This window comes from Canis aureus, chromosome 33, assembly GCF_053574225.1.
Source record: "Canis aureus isolate CA01 chromosome 33, VMU_Caureus_v.1.0, whole genome shotgun sequence".
Classification (NCBI taxonomy): domain Eukaryota; kingdom Metazoa; phylum Chordata; class Mammalia; order Carnivora; family Canidae; genus Canis; species Canis aureus.
The window spans coordinates 23,972,923-23,995,869 of NC_135643.1; the positions used below are offsets into that span (position 1 = coordinate 23,972,923).

A 22,947-nucleotide genomic window follows, 5' to 3' on the forward strand; every position below is an offset into this window, starting at 1 on the left:
ACACCAGGAAACCATGGCTGGGTTCACCTTGCCAAATATGAGTTTCTACTTTGCTGACTGGATAGCATCCAAAAGCCACATTATACTGGAGACAATAAGCACCTGGCCTTTGAAAAGAATCATCTGTGTCGGCAAGGAGGGAATGTCTCACAGATTTCTCATCAGTTCTGATATTGAGTTATCACTTTCCATCCTACCCTGCAATTCCGCCCATTGGTTATAGCGCCTTAGAGACAAATTCTCTACTCTGGGATGGGATGACCCGGTCTTGCTCACTCTCCTTCCCCACACAGTCACCTAAGGAATCCCAGCATCTTGGCAAACAAGTTTATCAAAGCCTATACACTTTAGAAATAGACCCTAAATGGAAGAATCACACAGATATGCAATAATCAGACGTCCCTTTTGTACAGGATGTCTGATAGCACAGTATGGCAAGAGATTAATCCAATAGTCAGAGGAACTGATTATGACATTAAAATGAATTCTGAGGTTCAAGATATTTATCTACAACACAAAGAAAATAACATTTGTTCTTTCTGCTACACAGGGTAGTTGTGAAGAAGAAAGGAAAATGTACACAAAATCACTCTGCAAAGTAGACAAATGGAAATTGTTTTGTTAGCTTAAAAAGAATTTCAAGGTTTGGCTTTTCCAATAGGAAATTTGTCCTTCGGGGAGTAAATATTAGAGCAAATGGCTTGTTCAAGTTCATTTTCCCAGCTTGCTGCTTTCACAGGTAGAAAAAAGGAATAACATAACTTTTTATATTATTTTACTTTTTATAAAACCAGGTAGATAGAGTTGAGTGGACACTTAATTATCCCGTTGGGAAGTGTAGCAGAGCCAAATCCATCATTTGGAGGCTCCCAGATGACAAGGCCAGACTAATGACTCAACCTATTTGACAACTGGCAAATGACGGGCTTGCCAAAACGAAGGGCTTGAAACATCACAGAGGATCCAAAGTAAATCTTTGAGACAGCTCCAAATCCAAGTCCATCCATTACCAACCACACCTCCTAAAGCCACTGTATCTGCATTATGCTGTTGTTGTTGCCAGGAGGTTGTGGTAGAAAGAGAAGGACAAGTTGCAGTGAATATGTTACCTGTATGCAGCAGAATGGTTGTTTTCCAAGGCAAGTTTATTGCTAGTTACAGTAAACAACTAGGCAATCACACAATCTTACCTCACTCATGCGCCTGCATTTTTATGTAAGGTTTACAATTAGGTATGCAATCTCCACTCACAAACTTTATTAAGGAAGAACTGTGGTCCTGGGATTACCAAGGGGACTTCGAATCCTGGTGATGAAGACAGGTCTTTGTCTCCCACAAGATACTGGCATTGTGTGCAAGGTGCTAGAAGGAACCAAAACTGTAGAACTTATTCCTCCCTGGATATGAGAGGAAGTACATAAAAAGCTTCTTGAAAGAAGTGCTGTGAGCTGAGTCTTGAAAGATGGGCAGAAGTTGGACAATAAACAAAGGGGAGATGAACTGTAGGCAAGGAATGTGGAATATGCAAAAGTAGGTGACACTGAGGACCCAAAGGCGGCGGGTGTCATGTGCAAAGGCTGGGTTTGCCCTTTACTTTCATGCCACTCAAATTTCTCACATGAAGACCTACTTTCTGAAATGCAAGGAGTGGCTGCAGTAGCAGTGGGGGCACGGGAGAGGAATGATCCCTAGAAGCAGGACGAACTTAAAGAATTATTTAACTCTGTTTTTCTGACAGTGGAGTTTCTGGATACCAGACCATCGGTAGTGGCTGTTAAAAAGTAAAGGCCAGTGGCCCCTTGGTTGAGGAACAGAGACAGAATGCTTGCCAGGAATGAGTTACTCAATTCTTTGAATCTTGCCTGAACTATTTCTTCTTCTTTTTTTTTTTTTTAAAGATTTTATTTATTTATTCATGATAGTCACAGAGAGAGAGAGAGGGAGAGGCAGAGACATAGGCAGAGGGAGAAGCAGGCTCCATGCAGGGAGCCCGATGTGGGATTCAATCCCGGGTCTCCAGGATCGCGCCCTGGGCCAAAGGCAGGCGCCAAACCACTGCGCCATCCAGGGATCCCTGAACTATTTCTTCTATGGCATTCCTTGCACTTCAGCCTCCACCTGTCTGCTCCTGCGTTTGCATTGGGAACTCGCGTCGTAATTGTGTTCATCCTCTCACCAGCACTGCCTCTATTATTGCTGAAAATGAAAGCAAAGTCATCGGAGTAAAGGGATCCCTAGGGCTATGGATGGCCTGTGTGTATTTGGTGGTAAGAGCAACCTGTCCTTTTGCTTTTAGGAGGCCTACAGCATACTGACTGATGCAGCAGTGACAGTAAGCCTAGATAGATTTCTTAGGGAAAAGGTAAAAATAAAATAAAAATTTTAAGAATATAGGTCAGCCGTTGTGACTTTTGATCCACCAAGTTCTGGTAAAAATAGTGAGATGCATTATAAAGCACAATTTAATTCCTTCTTGCAGGCTACTAGGGCTATCTGATCCAAGTTTCCAAAGTATAACATTATCTAAAAACAGTGATAAAATAATTTATTTCTGATCAGTACCACGGTTTTATGGATCCCAATATACATGCTCCTTAGGAAGAATCCGTGGGGTGAAGAAGTAGAGATGGACCCAGTATCACTCATTAAAAACTACTTTTAGCATAAAAGGAGGGATTCTTCATTTCTTACAAAAATAAGATAGTTTGACAGTTTTTAATGTCAGAAGAACATACAAATACAATGAATTCATTGGCTGATGTTAACAAATCATTTGCCAAAATCTTTCCTTTGCTCATGCAGAAAACCTTTAAAATCTTCCTAAGGGAAATAAACTTCCAGTTCAAAAGGACCATCTTTGGAATTGGTAAATACAAACATAAGGTTGTTTCCATGTTCACAAAGGACTAGAGAGACTTAAAGAACTACTTATTATTCTAAAAGGTGACCATTGTTCCAAGATAGACATTGGACATTTGTCCAATCCAGATAAGCCAATCTGACCACACTATTTTATTTCCAATAGATAACTAACAACCAGGATGCCAGTGATGGCTTGCATACTTAGAGAGAATTGGGCTGAAAACATGACAAAGCTGTGTCTGAGCCTAGCAATGACTGCCACAGGCTGCAGGAAATGCTATGGGCACACATTTGCTGTCCCTAAGCTAACCCTAAGCTAAGCCATCCCACAGCTAATTTTTCCCTTGGTCTGTTTGTCTTCAAATTAATTCATTCTTTAGCTTTTTTCTGTTTCTAAGTTTTGCAGCTCATCAACTGGTGAGGCAGTGTTGTTCAATCAGGTAACTTCCTAGGGCGAAAGTTCCCAAGGGCACAGATATTTAAGACATTTGAGAGTTTGGTACAGTGTATGCCATTTAGTGTGCGCTGATGGAAAATTTTGCTTTCCACCAAAAGTCAACCATTCAACTCTGCAACATCATAGCGAGAATGTTTCGATGCTAATAACAATTATTACAAGTAGGATACAGGTAGCAATGGAGATGCCAACAGTTTATGATGTAGAAGCCAGGTTAGCAAGGACCTAGATTTAAACAAACAAAAGGATTAAATCAGAAAATAATTTGGTAAAGGGAAGCCTGGGGGGCTCATTTGGTTAAGCATCCAACTCTTGGTTTGGGTTCAGGTCATGATCTCAAGGTCAGGAGATCCAGCCTGAATCTGGCTCTGGGCTCAGCAGGGAATTTATTTGAAGATTCTCTCCCTCTGCCCTTCCCCTCATTCATGTGTGCATGTTCTCTCTCAAATAAATAAATCTTTTTTAAAAAATCGTATTTATTTATTCATAAGAGACACACAGAGAGAGAGGCACAGACATAGGCAGAGGGAGAAGCAGGTTCCCTATCAGGAGCCCAATGCAGGACTCGACCCCAGGACCCCAGGATCACGACCTGAGCCAAAGGCAGACACTCAATCACTGAGACACTCAGGTGTCTCTAAATAAATCTTTTTCAAAAAGAAAATAATTTGACAAAGATTAAAGAAATGAAGAAAGGGAACTGATGGCTGTTGGATACCTCCAGGATTTTAATCCAAATTATCTCATTTAATCATCAGTCCGATGCGAACTATTAGCTATTGACTATTTATTGCATACCAGATGACTATTTTAAGTTGTTTATTATCATTAAGTCCTTCAGTAGTCATTTAGCTTCCACAACTCTGTGTAGTAGTTCTGTTACTATCCGCTTTACAGTTGATACAACTGAGTCACAAGACAACTAATTTGTCCAAGATTGCTCAGCTAAGTGACCAGGCTGTGTTGTGAACGCAGGCAATCTGAGGTCAGAGCTAACTTCCGGAAGCCTCTCCCAGAGATATTTTTCAGAGGAGGACTCTGAGGCTTAGAACAGTGACATATCCTGGGGAGCTACTGAGAAGGGTGTTCAGGATTGAAACTCAGGTCTGCTCCACCCCAACACCTAGATTCAATGTACCACTCCACACTGTCAACCATAGAAATGAAAATTAAGTATTTAATTACATTACATTATACCATGCTTAAAAGATGAAAATATAAACCCTTTATATTAGATTTTTTTTCTTATTAAGCTTCATTCTATAACTAATCAGATATAACACAAGGAGTGGAAACTCGCTCCTAGTCCATAAGACAATAGGCTTTTACCAGCTGGAGGCCAAACCCAAAGTGGCTTTCTCTGTGACCTGAGCCAATTAAGTGTTCTTACAAGAATAAAATGAAATGGGGGAAAAAGACAACAACAACAAGAAACAGTTTGAAGAAATAAAATAAATGCAATTGTTTTCTTTCATAAAATGGGTAGGGTAACTAAGCAGAGAGGATGAAGGAAATGAGGCTCAGTGGAGACCTTCATGACTCTGTTATTTTACCTTTGGCTTAGAGAATGGAAAAGGATTAAGGGTATTTTCAACTCAGCCTCTCAAACACAAGTAAACACCAGGCAATAGAATATAAAAATCAGTGAGAGCAGCAAACAGATCAAACTAAAAGAAAGCAAGAAAAAATGGTCAGAATTTGAGAAAGAGGGGTTATTTAGGTAAATTGAATATGTTCCTATTCACATAACAGTATCCTGATGTATAATTTTCTTATTCAAAAGTGTTTTCACAACAGCTACAGTATAAAGCAAAACGTATTATTCTTTTAACAAGCGAGGCCGAGTCTCCATCCAGTGAAATCCTCCCCATTGTGCCTGGGTCACAAGAACACCTTGACATCCCCCAGCTATTATTTCTTCACTGCGTCATCTATAGCTCTGCCAAGATTTCATTTTCATAATCAATAAGCTAACAACAACATAACCACGGGTAGTCACCTCTGAATTTTGTTAATCATATGTAATGAGTGTAGAAATCAACATTATTTCAGTTCTCTTGCTTTCTCAGCCAAGCCTGTCATGTTTCAGGACTCAAGAACTATTCACAAGAGCAGAAATGCCAATGCCATCCAGGAAAGAAATGTGTCTCACAGCCACCAGTATTTTCACTGTTGTTGAAGCAAAATGAACAAATCTTTTAGAATTTTTTAAGAAAAAAAAAAAAAAGAAAGGAAGAGAGGTTTTGTTTTTAACCATACTCAAATAATTACTAAGACAAATAATTCTTCCCAATAAATACCGCTAAACATGACCAACCACTCTACTCCTACATTTTTAAATGAAGGTTTTATTGGGTCTGATGTACTGACTCTCATCCAAATATAGTATTCAAGTATTTTCAGGTTGCATTTCTGGCCTAGTAGTTAGCTTCCCTGGCCCATTTAGTTGGCTGACTTCTGGCTCACTGCCTCATGGAGTGCACACCTCATCATAGCCACACTGGCCCTTCACTCTCGGGAACCCCATTAACTTTGAGTCTGTACCATATCTCTTAACTCAGATGCCTAAATGACAGAAAATACTACAGTGAACATCACCTCCCCTACCCTGTGTCCTGGGCCTCTGTCCTGCCTCTGGATTTGCCAAGAATGTAGCCTTTTTAAAATAAAATAGTTTCATATTTTCTTTTTTCACTACTGACAACAAGAGCTGAAAAAAATTAAGATACTCTAATTCTTGCCTTTGCTTCCATAAAAGTCAAGAAGTTGAAGACCTAGATTAAAATAATGTGAAAATAATGATAAATCCCCATATTAAATTTTTTTTCTAATACCAAAATATTCTATGTTAAAAGTAATCCAACACAGATTGTGATAACTTGGCTAAAATGCCCCAGTGTGTTCCTTATATTTGGCAATAAGAACATATGTGTGTTTTGTGGACACTAGGAATTGTGGGCTAAAGAAGGTGTGTTATTCATTCTTTCATTTCTTCATTCACAAATACTTAACCCCTTCTAAGTGCCAGACACTATTCTAGGGATAGAGTACCACAGTGGACAAAACAAAATCCTTGGCCTCAGGAAGTATACATTTTAATGTGGGAGGACAGGAGATAAGAAGACAAATAAGCAAAAGATACAGTACCCTATGCTACTATAATTCTGAAGGGAAAAAAATAAAAGGAAAGATATGTGAAGTATTGGAAGGAGTTATTGGAAATAGTAGATTTTCTTCTAAGCATTCACTAATTGCATAAGTTTATAGCATCATATTCATTTAGAAACATCCTTTTACAAACTGACTTTGTATTCTTTCCCTCTCCATGTCATATGCTGTGGGAAACTTTGAAGTCTCATAGAGATCAAAGATACAAACTAAGTTTATAAACGTTAAGTTTATAAGTAGAAAGTCACATGCTCCATAAACAGCTGAAGAATTATGAGACTACTGAAAACAAAGTTTTTCCTACTCGGTTGGTCTCTGGATTCTACTACGAGGTAATCTGTTGAAGCCACATCTTGTATCAGTGTACAAGGGATGAACCAATCGGGCCTAAACTCTGGAAGAATTTTCAGACTTCTGGTTAGCTTGACCTGCTCAAGAAATTTGCACTACTAAGTACGAAATAAACTCTAATAGCTAAAACTACAATCTGAGTTTCTCTTTATATTAACAGCAAAAATCTGAAGAAACTCACTCCTTCTATAGACAGATGGTTTTAATACAAGAGTAGTCATAGGTGTAACGGCAACCAAGTAGGAGAGATCCACAAAATGGAGAAAGTTAAATAATGAGATGCTTGCCCTGTTACCTCTCCCTTCTTCCCACTCCAGCACAGTAAAGGAAGCCTTGAAGAAGCGGTTGCACAGAAGTTTGAATCAAGATATGTGTGTGGGGCTGGACTATTTAATGCCTAAAAATAACTGAAAGATTATATGTCCAAGATGCCAATAAAGAACCCACTACTCCATAGAAAAAGTGATTCAACGTTTTATAATTAAAATAGAGGCTTGGAAAAAAAAACGCGTTCACCAATGAAAATATGTAACCAGGGATCCCTGGGTGGCTCAGCGGTTTGGCGCCTGCCTTTGGCCCAGGGCGCGATCCTGGAGTCCCGGGATCGAGTCCCACATCGGGCTCCCAGCATGAAGCCTGCTTCTCCCTCTGCCTGTGTCTCTGCCTCTCTCTCTCTCTAGGTCTATCATAAATAAATAAATCTTAAAAAAAAAAGAAAGAGAAAGAAAGAAAGAAAGAAAGAAAGAAAGAAAGAAAGAAAGAAAGAAAGAAAGAAAGAAAAAGAAAAAAGAAAGAAAGAAAGAAAGAAAGAAAGAAAGAAAGAAAGAAGAAAGAAAGAAAGAAAGAAAGAAAGAAAGAAAGAAAGAAAGAAAGAAAGAAAGAAAGAAAGAAAGAAAGAAAGAAAGAAAATATGTAACCAGGCTACCTGAGCGGCTCAGTGGTTTAGTGTTTTGTCTGCCTTTGGCTCAGGTCCTGGGTCCTGGGATGGAGTCCCAAATCAGGCTCCCAGTGGGGAGCCTGCTTCTCCCTCTGCCTTTGTCTCTGCCTACCTCTCATGAATAAATAAATAAAATCTTAAAAAAAAAAAAAAGAAAGAAAAGAAAATATGTAACCAGTTGGAGGAAGATATGAAATAAAGATGTGCCCTTTGTTTGAAAAAACAGAGCAACATAAGTGCCTGACTTATAGGAGGTGCTCATAATGTTTTTTGTTGAAAAAAATCCATGGATAGGTTGATTTCATCTCAGTAAGAAATCAGCTAACAACTGTAATCAAATAAGTATACTGTACACACTCCAATTTATGATATCTCTACAGTCTGATCCTTCTATCCACAATTCCAATAAATTGCAAATACTGGCTGAGAAATCACAGCTTTCTTTTTAATTGATGAATTTGGTATTTAAAGCATACCTCTTCCAGAATGGCTGTTGGTAGCTGGAAAAATATCGGTAGACTAAATCATCTTTTCCAATCAACCCTCAGATCATAACTAGCCATCGCTCTCATACCATAACCAGTTTTGTTCCAGTCAAGGGCAACAGATTGTTAGTGTAAAGACTCAGTGATCTTCCTAGTTTTCTGAAATATTCTTTAATGCCTCTCATAATAATAAACCTTTAATTTCAGTAGGGCAACTGCATTTGGTAACACTATCTCTATAAAGAAATTTCAATTAGGTATAATCTAACTCTACACCCATTATCTTATAATTCCAAACCATGAAACACATAGAGCTACATGATTTGCCTAAGATCACATAGCTGGGCTTCAAGAAACACCGGTGACTTCCCCCTCACTGTTGCCTCTAACGAAGACCAGCACCCCCATCCCCCCATCCTACAGCCCTGAACCAGGGCAGGGAACCTGGCCAAATCAGTTTATATGTTAAAGCTGCTAGTAGTTAAATGCCTGCCCTTTTGGGGTTCTTTAAATTCACATTAAAAATCATGACAGCTTTCTCAAGAGACATTAATCACAGATTCTCACTTAGATAAAACCATATGATGAAAAATGAATATTCTGGTACCCCTTTTCCGATTTTAATCAAAACAAATTGTAGATGTCTTGTAGGCAACCACCCACAGGCCTCTCTTTAGTTTTCGCTCTATGATCTAATACTCCAGGATAAAGGATGCTCCCCCAAAGATCCAAATTATTACAATTTGCTCTCAACTGTAGGGGAAAAAAAAAAAAGTGATTGAGGCAACTGTGCCTTTTTTTTAATTGTGTAAAGAGAGTTTAGGGAGGAGAGACTTTGGAAAGCTACTTATCAGGCTTCCTTTACTATGCTGATTAGTGGAATAAAAAGGCCCAGCATGGAGCTATTCTTCTGGCTTCTCATACACAAAATCATCAGGTTGCTTTCACCTTGTTGTTCTAAGGTTTTAAAACCAGATTTCATCAAGCTCTATGTAGTCCCAAATCCCCTGCAGCAGATACCAACATAAATAAACTCCTGCAGATACCTACGGCTAAAGAAGAGAAAGGCTTGAATTAGAGCTTTGCCTTAAATCAAAGGCAGTCTTGCTGTAATTACTGCCACAACTGAGATAAGAAAGTGCATCAACAGCTCTGCTAATATAAGCTGTGTGCTTCCTCTGCCTGGTGACACTCCTGTCTCATTTCTCCTGAATTAAGCTTCTTTGGCCAAAGACAATGGCTTTGTAAAAGAAAAAAAAAAAAAAAATTTAGAAAGCCAAGGTTACTATAACAACTGACCCAACAAGGTTTCCTTCCTAGTAGAAGGATTTAATAGTTTAAAAAGCTCAAAAACTACCTTTAGACCCTAAAGCTACAAGTGAAGGTCAGGAGAGTTTAAAAGTTAATAACGGTTAGGGCCTTAATAACAGTTTACTCAGGAATCTTTTTAAGACTAAATTCAACGCTGAAAATAGCAACCAGTTAAGCGAGAAGCAGTAGCATTAAGCAAGAAGACAGGTGTGGTTAGGAATGCCTAAACAAGCAGCCTGGAAGAAGTCTTTCAACTTTCTGTAATCCATCCTGAGTGTGACAGGCACAGATTGTACAGGAAGGAACAGATCGAAGCAGATGTACAGCTGAAGCAAAATCCTAGAGTTGGAATACCTTTATTCTAATGTAAATGTGGGACTATAAAGACTATTATCATAGATCTCACAAATCGATTTAGAATTCAGTAAGCAAACAACGTGAACTGCCCACTGTAACGTAATGGCTTGTGATATATTATGGGAAGACTACAGAGTAATACAAACAGTTCACTTGCCTAAGAGAAATTTTAATTTATGAGTTGGTGGGCGGGGAGGGGATACATATAAAAATAAATATAAGCAAGCAAGTGCTGGAAACATGTAAACATTTTCAACTAGGCTTTAGGTTGATGCCTATTGGAGAAATGCTTTATAGTGGAAACTGTCTTTTGTACTCTTAGTTTTGTATAGCAACCTTACTTGTATACCTGAGGGGAAAATGAGTGTTGGAATGATGTACTTGGGTCATATCCTGATTATGGACAGTAAACCCATATTATTTGCATGTCTTCAAAAATTGGAGGTCTCAAGGAACATATGGTAAAATGGCCATATCTTATGCCTAAAGATTTCTTTCAAAATGTCAACAACAACATAATGATCTATGGAAACATATTCCAAGACTTTCAACTTTTTGACCCAAGAAGGGAGCTGAAATGACTTCATTTGGCCCACTGGTAAGGTTCCAATTTGGAATAGTTTGTGTTGAATTTTGGTATGGCAATGTTTTTAATTTTTTTTTTAACTTTAAAGCTCTAAGATGAAATATGATCTCTCCATCTTGCGATAGCCTCTACCATCCCTAATTGTTTACAACTGGCTTAATTCACACATTTATCTTTCACCTGCTAGCTCTATGTAGGTATAGGAAATTACAATTTCTATTTTGGAGTTATCAACTTCCTTGTGCCCCAGTTTTAAAACTGTATACAAACATACACACACACACACAGTTTAGGAATATTAGCTGATTGAAAGTTTTATATGATCCAACAGTGTTGTATGTTCTTAAAAAAAAAAAAAAGTCAGTGTAATCTCAAGTTGCACTAAGAAATGTCCAATGGCCAGATTTCTAAATTAAAATGGAGTAACATTTTCAATTCTGAATTATAGAAATTAAAATTGAACTTTGACAAATTGGAGTATGACATGGATAGAGAAGGTCTGTAAATCATGTTTTATATGAACATTTGACCAAATCATGAATAGGTAACCTTCAGAAAATAAGTAGTAAAAACTGCAAAAAAAAAAAAAGGTCATGAGGAAGAATTTATAGATTTGTTTTACTTTATAGAAAGCAGAACTAGTGGGGCACCTGAGCAGCTCAGTCAGTTAAGCATCCTACTCTTGGTTTCAGCTCAGGTCATGATGTCAGGGTTGTGAGATTGAGCCCTGCATTGGGGAATCCACACTCAGCAGGGAATCTGCTAAAGATTCTCTCCTCTCTTTCTCTCTCTCTCCTCTGCCCCTCCCCTGCTCACTTTCATTCCTTCTCTCTCTCTCTCTCTCAAATAAATAAATAAATCTTTTAAAGAGAAAAAAAAAAGAGGGGAAGGAAGCTGAACTGGAACCAAAACTTGCTTATAAGAGTACCAGGTTTTAAAAGGTTTAAATTTGACTCAACATGAGTTTTTGAATTATGGTTATTTCAATAAGTTGGTAATCTTAGAAAGAATGCATTTCCTCCTCATGCAGATATTTGAATGAGCTTATATACACTAGTTCAGTACTTTATAGGTCTTCCCATCAAAATCATTTGGGAATCCTCTAAAATATATACATATATACTCCTGGCCCCATCCAAACCTATTAAGTTAGAATAATTGGGACTAAAATCTGGGGATCTCCACTGAAACAAATCTCACCAGGATATATCTGACAGTGCTCATCAAATCATTGTATAGGTCTCCAGCAGCAGAACAATTCACTGCATGACCTCTGTCATTATGTTCAAGTATAAAAATTGAGAATCATTTCAAAAATATTCTTCTCAAGATTTGCCCTTCAAGAAAGAACAGCTCCTTCTGTACATTTATTTGGATGACCCAGAAAGTCGTGCCATCCTTCTGAAGCCTCAACTATAGAAATCAACTGTTGCTTAAATGATTTAATATCTACAAAATACCAATTATCTTTCAGAAGTTATTTGCCCCTACCAAGAGAGATTATTTTTCCTAGGATCCAGGCTTCTCTCTATATAAAGTCATTTCTTAATGTCTAAATTATTTAGTCTTGATCAGTGTTTCTCAAAATGTGATCCCCAAATAAGAAGCATCAACATTACCTAGGAACTTACCTGGAGTGAAGCCCAGAAACCTGTGGCATAACAAGATTTCCAGGTGATTCTGATGCATGCTTAGGTTTAAGAACCACAGGTCTAGATTAACACCAAGAGAATGGGAGTAGGATGGAAAATTTTATCCATTGGCATTCAAAATCCTGCAAAATGGTGGTCCAGGGTAGTCATGGACCTTCTAAATCTATTCTCCTTCCAGATCTTCCAGAAGCACAAGATGTGAGATTGCTTAGTCTCTTAATTCTCCATCAAGAAATTTTGAACTCAAAATATGCACAAGTACATGCACAAGTACACGGACACACACACACACACACACACACCCCTTCTAAAGACAAATTATAACCCTGAAAAACAGAATAAATAAATCCATGAGGATGATAGAAATGTTTTTCAAAAGTCCCTCTAATTTGGAAAGACACAAATTCTCACAATAGAATCAGTACTTCATGTTAATATGCATGAGTGTTTATTCCTTACCTTCATTGGTTAACCTCTTAGAAGTAGTTCAAACCAATGAAGAGCCATTACTTAATGGATTCTCTCAAAACTACAGAAAAACATGCTCTTTGACTATGAAATTCAAACCGGTTTAAAATTCTAGCCATGATTCATTCAGCAGAAGAGGAAATAATCTTTATTTGGTCCTATTCTGGGTTCGATATCCTTATGAACATCATTTGAACGAATGAGTGAATTGAATATGACCATACTTCTCTGTGCATGCTTAAATGCTGAAGAAGCCATTGTGTCTCTGTTATACAATTCTAATCCTTTCATTATACTGTTTACATTTTATAGTGTGAGAACCTGCCCGCATGCAAGAATATAGGCACTCATATTTAAGGTAATAGTCATGGACCATTGGGAAGGAGTTTCTTTCTCTGCATTTTTATGAAGCTTAAATACTTATTTTGATGGAGATTAATGTCCCCTCTATAATTAAGTAGAAACCAAGTATTCAATCACTGTACCTCCCCAATTACAGTCCATACTTAACTCATCACCAACTTCAGATGAGCCTGTTGATAAAATGTCTTCTGAATTAAGATTTCACATTCTAAGTGCTCTTAATTATATTTTCTGCTTACTCTTTACTTCTTATGAATTATAGTTTGACAACTTAAAAAATCTTTCTTGCAGTCAACTTTGGCCAAACTGACTAGATACTACAAAGATGAAAGAATATTTGGTTGTAATAAACAGTAAAAGAAGGAAAATAGTTAAAACACATATGCAGTGGGGTGCCTGGATAGCTCAGTCAGTTAAGTGTCTGACTCTTGATTTTGGTTCAGGTCATGCTCTTAGGGTCCTGAGATCAAGCCTGGCATCAGGCTTTACGTCGGGCATGGAGTTTGCTTTCTCTCCCTCTCCTTCTGCTCCTCCCCACCCTCTAAAAACAAAGCAAAAACATATATGCAATAAGTCTTTGAACCAAATGATTGCTAACATACCTTCTAGTTCGAAAAGTCTAAGACCCAGTGATATCTAAATAAACATATTGATTCTTATGATGCAGCCTTTGGCAACTGGAATAAAGAGCAAGTAATATGTTTGAGAGACAATAGCCTTGGCCGATGTCAGTTAACTAAAAGATAAGAGAGAGCACACGTGCAAACAAAAGAAGACAAATAAAGAGGCTCTGAGCTTCCTTTGTGGAAGACCCTCACTATTCATCCTAATCTCTTCATTAGATGACTTCTCTGAGTGTTGCTCCACACCATGATAAGAAAAACAGAAGGTCATTTGGAGTCTACGTGAATATTAATTCAACCAAGTGGGTCCCACAGACATAAATAAAATTGCCACAAACTGGCAAATAAATTACTTGAAAAATAGAAATCTGATAAAGGACATTTCTCTTTTGCTATTTCACAGGCAACAAAAGGAGATATTACCTTCCAGTGGCACTGAGTTTTGAGGCACTTTTCCCAATGCAAGTTAGGGTTTCAAGATCTGAGAATAAATTAGCAGATTAATTAGAAATAGGTTTGTCTGTGAAAAACAAAAAATGTAGAATAATATTACCTTTAAAAATAAATAGAAGTTTATTTCTCTCTCAAGGAAAATACAATAAGATTCTTCTTTTTTGTGGCTCACTTGGCATGATTTCCATTGTCAAATTCACCTGATTGTCCAAGATGGCTACTCTAGCTCTGGCCACTCTGTGTCCGCTTTCCCACCATTCCAGTAAACAGAGATAAAAAAAAAAAAGGAGAAAGAGAGAAAAGCATAACCCTCACTCATAAGAACACTCAAAATTTTTCATAAAATCTTAAAAGTTTTTATCATAAGAAAAAACCTTTTATAACTATGTATAGTGATATATATTAATTAGACTTATTGTGATGATTATTTCACAATATATATGAATATCAAGTCATTATATTTACACTTGAAATATGTTATAAGTCAATTATATCTAAATTAAAAAAGAAAAGTAGATACTAAAATTAAAAGTTTTTGTGTTTAAAAGTACACTATCAAGAAAGTAAAATCACAACCCATCAAATGTGAGAAAATATTTTCAAATCAGATATAGGATAATGGTCTAATATCCGTAATATATAAAAAATTCTTACAACCCAACTCTTTAGAGACAAATAATATAACTAAAAATTGGAAAGGGATTTGAATCCAAATCTTTTGATTCAACAAACAGTATCTTGTCAATAAACAGGAGAAAAGATGAGCAACATCATTAACCATCAGGGAAATGTAATCAAAACCACAGTAAGAGGGCAGCCCGGGTGGTTCAGCGGTTTAGCGCCGCCTTCGGTCCAGGGCCAGATTCTGGAGACCCGGAATCGAGTCCCATGTCAGGCTCCCTGAGTGGAGCCTGCTTCTTCCTCTGCCTGTGTCTCTGCCTCTCTCTCTCTCTCTCTCTCTCTCTCTCTCTCTCTCTCTCCCCCTCTCTCTGTATCTCTCATGAATGAATAAATAATATCTTAAAAAAAACACACAATAAGATACCATATCATACCCACTTACAGAGCTATAAGCAAAACAATGGGCAATAATGAGTGTCTGCTCACTCAGAGAAAAAGAATGAGGGAAAGAATGTTGGTACAATGTTAACATTTGGGTGGGATTCTGGGTACTATATACAATATATACAGGAATTCTTTGTACTATTCTTACAACCTTTCTCAAGGTTCAAAATCATATCAAAATAGAGAAGTGAAAGTAAACTACATGACTTTCAAAAGAAAAACAAAACAAAACTTCCCAAAAGTTTCCTGACAGTTTCACTTATGTGTCATTGGCCGCAATTTAGTCAACCACTGGGCTACCAAGGAAGGTATAAAACTAATCTTGATTCTGGTGCGCCACATACCAATCAAAATTTGGGAATTTCAGTACTGAGGAAGAAGGGGAAATCTAGAGTTAACATATAATTTATCTCCCAAATTGAAACTATTGAGTTCCAAGAAGGCACAATTATTATTATGCCAGGACAGCACACATAGTCTGGGACGAATGGTCATCCCAGGGAGCTCAGATATTGGGGCACAGCAAGCTTTTGTTAAAATACTAGCTACCATTTTTGAAGGCCAAAAATGTGTCAGATGTGTAGTGTTCTCTTGGCTTTCTACTTATTAATATATTAAATATTTTTATGTATAACATTCATTCTCAAAACAACCCGATGAAGTCAATATTCCCCCTCCATTTTAATGGTTAAGAGATCAATGTTCAAAGAAATTAAAGTTAACTTGCCCACATCCATACAGATAGTAAGTATCAAGTCTAGGAATGAAATCATTGCCTTCTGAGAACTCTTGTTTTTTTCCACAGCCTAAATGCTACTGATTTATATAAAAATGGGTTCTCTGGTCTCAAATGCATTAAGTTAAAGAAACCCAACATCAAATAATGCATACAATAAGATTCTATGGATATAAAATTCAATAAAAAGCAAAACTGGAGTGATCGAATGCAGATCAGTGATTGTGGAGAGAGAGATCAGAGAGGAAGTATGTGCAAAGAGGCAGGAAGGCAGTGATAGAAATGCTCTGTCATGATTGTGCTGGTAATTACCTGGTTGGGTTCCTTTATGAAAACTCATTGAACTACACAACCAGTACTGATAAATTTTATTGTATACAAATTATACTTCAATAAAACTGACAAGAAATATGTAGATACAAAGCAGGTAGCAGATGATAGATAGATGATGATAGATGATAGATAGATAGATAGATAGATAGATAGATAGATAGATAGATGATAGATAGATAGATATAGAAAGAAATCAATCTCTGATAGAACAAAAAAAAAAATGGTGGTCAAGGATATCAGAGGTAGGGAGATGTGAGTTTGCAAAAATTTGCTCAACAACCCACTATTCCTATTTGTATTACCAGAAGTGGAGGCTGAATATCATATCTTCCATTTCACTAGATCTTGTGTGTTTCTGTGGCCTTCCAAATGGGCTAGAGTCTTGATGGGGCCTCTTCTGGGAATCCTAAGAGATCTCCTCTCTAATAATATGATTCTTCATCTAAGGTCCCACTTGCTTCCACCTAACCTGATCACATGGTTATATTCTTCAATTTTTTTTCTTTCTCCATCTGTATGTTTATCTGCATGCCTAGAATTACTGAATAATCAAAACTATAGATCTTCCAGGAGCAAAGGAACAAGCCCTGTAGTGACTGTAACACCTCCAAGGAAAGGAACACTTCGACCTTGATAGCAGAGTGGTTGCTATTGTCCTATGAAGCCCCTTGCATGCTGGTAAAAAGAGTTTTTACCCAATTCAGTCACCAAATGAGAGCTCTTTGAAGGGATTTCCGTAGATACTTTGCAGGAGAGTGACACGATAAAACTATGCTTCTGTAAACTGAATTTGGCAAAGTCATATAGGATGGATTAAAGGAAGAGAGATTATGGGAGGTAAATTCAATTGTGAAGCCTTCACAATGGCCCAAGTAAGAGCAAATGAGGGCCTGAACAAAGTAGAGCAGTGGGTGCAGACAGGAAAATGTGGAATGAGATGAGGTGGTTAAGTGCTATGGAGAATGGTGGAGGCGACTGTTCTCCCTCCACCCACCACCCTCTGGCCCAGACCCAGAAGTGCACTGGGGAGGAAAAACAGTACAGTCTGACAAATAAAGGTGTGGGTGGCCTTGGTACAACCTATTGAAACTGAAATTATTATTCTCTCCCTATAATTTATATATTTTTCCATCCTACTCACAGTATTTAGGTATTTGTTTTTGTTTTTTGTTTTTTTTTACAGCTGTATAAATTTCTGTTACAGCAAGGGAGCACTGACATTAAATGCCTCGCAAATTCTTCTTTGTTAAATTAAACTATAACTGGCTACCATCAATAGGGCTATCATTATCTTGTTGCCCTCTTTCTATAATTCCATTTCCTCCCTTTAATTTTTTTTATTGTTTTATGTGTGCATTTCCCCTTGCCCATACAGCTGATAAAAATATATATTTTTTCTTTTTTTCTGATTAGCCAGATTTTGTAGCAGGTTTATGAAATTTAATTCCCACTTTAACTCAGATTCAAGGAGAGAACGCAAGTTCTTTAGAGTTCTCTACTTACTCGGGCCCTCTGTTACCGATCTCTCCCTACTCATTAACAGATTTACTTAGGTTATAACTTAATTTCATCCAATAGTGCTAACTTCCCCTATGGACATATTCAGACTTTTAAAAAAAAGAATCATTTAGGGGGTGCCTGGGTGGCTCAGTTGGTGAAGTGTCTGCCTTTGCTTCAGGTCATGATCCCAAGGTGCTGGGATTGAGCCTCAGCATCAGGCTCCCTGCTCAGCATGGAGTCTGCTTCTCCTTCTGCTCCTCATGGGGTTCATGCACTCTCTTGTTCTCTCTCTCTTTCTCAAATAAAGAAATAAAATCTTTAAAAATAAAAAATAAGAAAAAGCAAAGAAATCATTTAGTCCCTGAGCTAGCCCAGCTCGCCTGCACTTCTCACTGTCAGGACATGGTGCATGGCAGTGGGAGTGGGGAATAAGGTTTCTGAGTCCTCCAGGAGAAATAAAGAGTCAAAGTCTTTAATGCTTGTACTCTGCTTCCACAGGTCTCCATGGCAACACCCCTGGCTCCTGGGTGCTGTTCGCCTGCTGTTGTGCTGCAGAGTTCCATTCTATGGCAGGACTCTTTCAGTCGGCTGGCTTTGTCAGCACCGAGTACTATTAACCTGGTTAACCCTGTCTGTCCTCTGCTCCTGCTGGCCACAGATGTCTGCAGGACAGCCACAGTCTCCTTCCAGTCCCTGAGCCTGGCACCCACGGTGGGTGCAAAATCACCCCGGGGGCCCCCCCGCTCTTGGGTTAGCCTCTCCTGGAGGCCACTGGAGGCAGCTCAGGAAGGCCACACTGTAAGATCTCCCTCTTCTGACCACATTGTACAGCAGCATTGCTATGGCTGTGCCCGAAGGTGGTGCAAGATGAGGCTCAGAGGTGATATCCTAGTCCTAAATAGGTCATAGGGACAAAAGCTGACTGCCCTCTTTGCCTTGCACATTATCCTCACTAACCCACCTTCTCTGGAGCTGGTGGAGCAAGACAGCCCAGTGCTGCTCTGCTACTCATTAGACATGTGATCTCCCAAGAGTTGTTCACTGGCTCTGTGCCCCAGTCCCAGAACTGTGAAATATAAGAATTTACCTCATAGTGTCCTTGTGAGGACTCAATGAGTTAATACGTATCTATATACATATAAATACTGATAGCAGGCAAAAGCTAGGAGGTATTCAATAAGGTAATGCTTATTTCTTGGGATAGAAATAAAGTGTTTTTTCCTTCTTTAGTGACATCTTCTTCAGAACTCCAGGCAATCTTTAATGGCAGGCTGTTACATCTCTGCTCTATTACAGGGGAGCTCCGGAAGCTGAATCCTCCATCCTTGATTGCGAGTCTACTAAAGAAGGAAATCAGGAAAACTAGAAAAGTCTCTCCAGGCAGAAGGCTAGCACTGTGATCCTGCTACATAATTGTATTATAGAATAATAAAGGCTAAACATTGGGGCACCTGGGTGGCTCAGTGGTTGAGCATCTGCCTTCGGCTCAGGTTGTGATACTGGAGTCCTGGGATCGAGTCCCGCATGGGCTCCCTGCAGGGAGCTTGCTTCTCCCTCTGCGTATGTCTCTCCCTGTTTCTCATGAATAAAAAAATTAAATCTTTTTTTAAAAAAGTAAAAGCTGAACATTTTCTTGGTCTCTTCCTGGTATTCCTTCCCTAATAAATTATAATCTCTGCCCCCTACCCACTCCCAGCCACCAGGTAGTTAGATGCCCATACAAATTAGGTCGGAGGTCTTTTGGAAGGCAAAAAAGAATAGCATACTAAAAATTTTAAATGCTACTCCGTTCCATTTATATTCCCAGCTTTGCCCTCTATACTGTAAGAGCTAACCAAATAATCAGAATTATGTTCAAATTTCTCTGTCCTACCCAGTTTAGCATTTGCATAATAAGCCCTCCAGTTTAAAATTCAGTAAATGCAACTTCATCTGCCACCAATAATATGTGCCAAAACATGCTTATGTTACAAACTATCTCTTACTTTTCCCCCCAAGATATTGTCTCTGTGTGATTAAATAAAGCTCATTAAAAGTGATTCATTCTGGACACATTGTCAAAGTATAGCAAAATACCTCAACAGGTACCATAAAACATGACTATTTAACTTTTGCTAAAAGTAGTAAGGCTAATTACTTGTGGTATGAAAGAGAAAGGGAGCAGTAAAGAATCCCCATATTTTTATATAACTCAAAACTCAGAGATAAATTGTAATGGGCAGTGACCATAGCCCCATTACCGACCACAACTATTAACTTACAATAGTATGAATTGAGCACCTATAACAGCAACCCTCTAAATTGAATCACGTTCTTTAGAACATAAAAGGTCAAACAGCAACTCATGAGTGCTAAATGTTAAATTATTACAGCCTGTGCATTATTGGAATAAACATGTTCAGTACCTCTTGCCATAAAGTGTAGCTGGCTTGCTTAGGTGCAGCTTATCCATCCATGAACCCTCCGGGTACATTAAGCTCCATTATAACAGCCTGTGCTAACCCTGGCCAACAGTCCCATGTTCCATTTACTCAGAGTCAATAGGCCCAATCAGAATAGCTTGACACGATGGTGACAGTAATTGTCACCGAAGGAGCAAATATGGATTTAATTATTCAACACTGTAGTGTAGAAACCCAGAGTGATATAAGGAGAAAAAAAAGACACAGTAAATCCTTGAATTTGATGAAAGTTTTTGAAAAATAAGGCTTTAAAAAAAGATGTTATTCAGTCTGGAGAAAAGAACCCTGAGGGGATATTTATCAGTTGTAAATTTTAGAGTCATTTCAAGTATGAGCTTTGGAACCACAAAAACCTGAGCTTAAACTCTGGTGCCTCTGCTTACCAGCTCTGTGGGTCTGGGCAAATTATACAAAGTTGATGAACCTCAACTTCCCCATCTGTGAAAAGGAAATACTAATGTTGTTGGAGAATTAAATAAAATAATGTAGGTGTAATGGTGTTATCCATGCCTCCACTACCCAGCTCAGCGAGCCTTCTCAACACCCTGCTAGACACCTGAGGTCCTATCTGATCCTCCAGGGGGCTCTGTGGCTTATGTCTCATGGCATTGCTAGCTGGTAGAACAGAGGACCCTAGTGTCACTGACCAGGTGCAACTCTCTCTTCTGGGGACTTAGCTGTAAAGGGTTCTTAGTCACTTGGAAATGCAAATTAAAACTACAATGAGATAAATAATCCACATCTACTAGATTGGTAAGAAAAAAAATTTTTAATGACAATATCAAGTGATACCAAGACCGCAGAGCAACTGGAATTCTCATACACTGCTGGTGGGATTACAAATGGTATTGTTTTTGGAAAACAGTTTGGCATTTTCTTATGGAACTGAACTTACCCTTACTGCATGATGTGCAAATTCAATTTATGGGTATTTACCTAAGATTACTAAAAGAACATGCCAACAAATGACCTAGGTGCTAATGTTTATAGTGGCTCTATTCATAATAGCCCAGAACTGACAAAAAAACAAATGTCCATCAGTTAAGGATAAAAACATTGTGATATATCCATACAAAGCAATACTACTCAGCAATGAAAAAGAACTAATTATTGATACATACAACAATATGGATGAATCTTGAAAGCTTTACGGTAAATGAGGGAAACCAGAGACAAAAGCTACATACTATATGATTCCATGTATATGACATTCAGGAAAATGCAGAGTCATGGGGACAGAAATTAGATCAATAAATAGTTACTGGAGACTAAAGGACTGGAGAAGGGATTGACCACAATCTCTGACACAAGCATCTTTTAGGTAAGATAGAAATGTTTTACATCTTAATTATAGTGACTATATGAATGTATTCATTCATCAAAACACATCAAACATTGCATTTAAAATTGTAGTTTTGCCTTATATAACTTTTGTGTCTATAAACCTGACTTTTCAAAAAATCTCATGCCTAATGAAGGGAAGGAAAAGAAATATAAGAGAAAAATTAATAGGTTATAGATAATAAATTTAAACATGCACATAGGTCAAGTTTCTTGAAAAAAGAACTTACTAACACTATCAAAAGAAAAAAATGTAATATTCCTTTAACTATTAAAGATGTTGAATCCAAATCATCCAACAATTTAAAAACATTAAAATTAACTTCTCTTGTCCTAGATAACTTGAAATACATAGGAAGAAATAACACAAATCTTATACACAATTTTCCAAAAAGTAGAAATGGATAGTGTGTTAAGAGGCTTCTGAAATGATGCCCAACAATTTCTGCCTCCTGGAATCCTTGCACTGTGTAATCCCTCCCCTTGAGCATGGATTGAGCCAAGTGACCTGCTTCTGGAGTAAAACGGTCACCAAAAGATGGGGGTTTCTGTCTTGCTAGCAGGCTCTCTCTGGCGGGCACTCTCTTTCTCTTTACTCAGACGAAGCCAGCTGTCTTTTTGCAAGTTGCCCTATGGAGAGGCTCACGTGACAAGGAATTGAAAGTGGCCTTGGGCCAGCAACGTATGAATCTTGCCAGCAATCTGTGAGTAAGCCTCAAGTGGATCTTTCCCAGATGAGAATTAAATGAGAGCAGACTTGTGAGAGTCTGAAAGCCAGAGGACCCACCTAAGCCTTTGTTGATCCACAGAAACTGTGAGAACATAAATGTTCTTTTAAAACACTATGTTTGGGGCTTACTTGTTACACAGCAATAGATAACTAACACAGAGAGAAACAGCTACAATTTTATTTGGGGGACTGCCAGGCTTTTAATCTCTTATGTCACACAATCGTGGAATGTAGGGAAAGTTTCAAGGAGATTCAGCTGAGCACCATGAACTTCTATGCTCTCAGCAGAAAAGGAAGCAAGTGCTCCAGTTCCAGAGGGAGGAGCTGAGGGTGTACCATGACATCCACTGCAGACGGTATATGCATTAATGTCATAAATCTAACAAAACACGTAGAAACACTCAGTGCAGAAAACTATGAATTATTATTGAATGAAATCAAAGAAGAACTCAATAAAGGAGAAATCAAAGAAGATTGCAACACATGAGAAAATATACCATGGGTATCAATTAAATGCTGGATGTCATAAAGATGTCAAATCTCCCCGGTTTGACCTATAGATTTGATATAATCCAATATAATCCTAATAACAATAGAAATCCAAATGTTGTGTGTATGTATAAGTGGTACTTGACAAGCCGGTACTAAAATATATATGGAAAGGTACAAATGGAAAGGGCTAAGTTTAACTAAGACATTCTTTTTTT

At 38.1% G+C, this 22,947-nt stretch overlaps 1 long non-coding RNA gene across 11 annotated transcripts in view; it reads right to left on the reverse strand.

Moving 5' to 3' along the window:
• The window catches only part of LOC144303762 (uncharacterized), a 135,159-nt gene that overhangs the window by 75,244 nt on the left and 36,968 nt on the right, over window positions 1–22,947 (reverse strand). For 7 of the 11 annotated variants that reach the window (XR_013370743.1, XR_013370747.1, XR_013370741.1 and 4 more), the window contains exons 6-7: window positions 14,174–14,319; window positions 14,044–14,101 (exon numbers count right to left, since the gene is read on the reverse strand). This is a non-coding gene — a long non-coding RNA (uncharacterized LOC144303762). Of the gene's footprint in view, window positions 1–2,734; window positions 3,545–14,043; window positions 14,102–14,173; window positions 14,320–22,947 lie in introns of those variants that run through there. The other 4 variants (XR_013370750.1, XR_013370749.1, XR_013370745.1 and 1 more) reach the window with 2 other exon arrangements.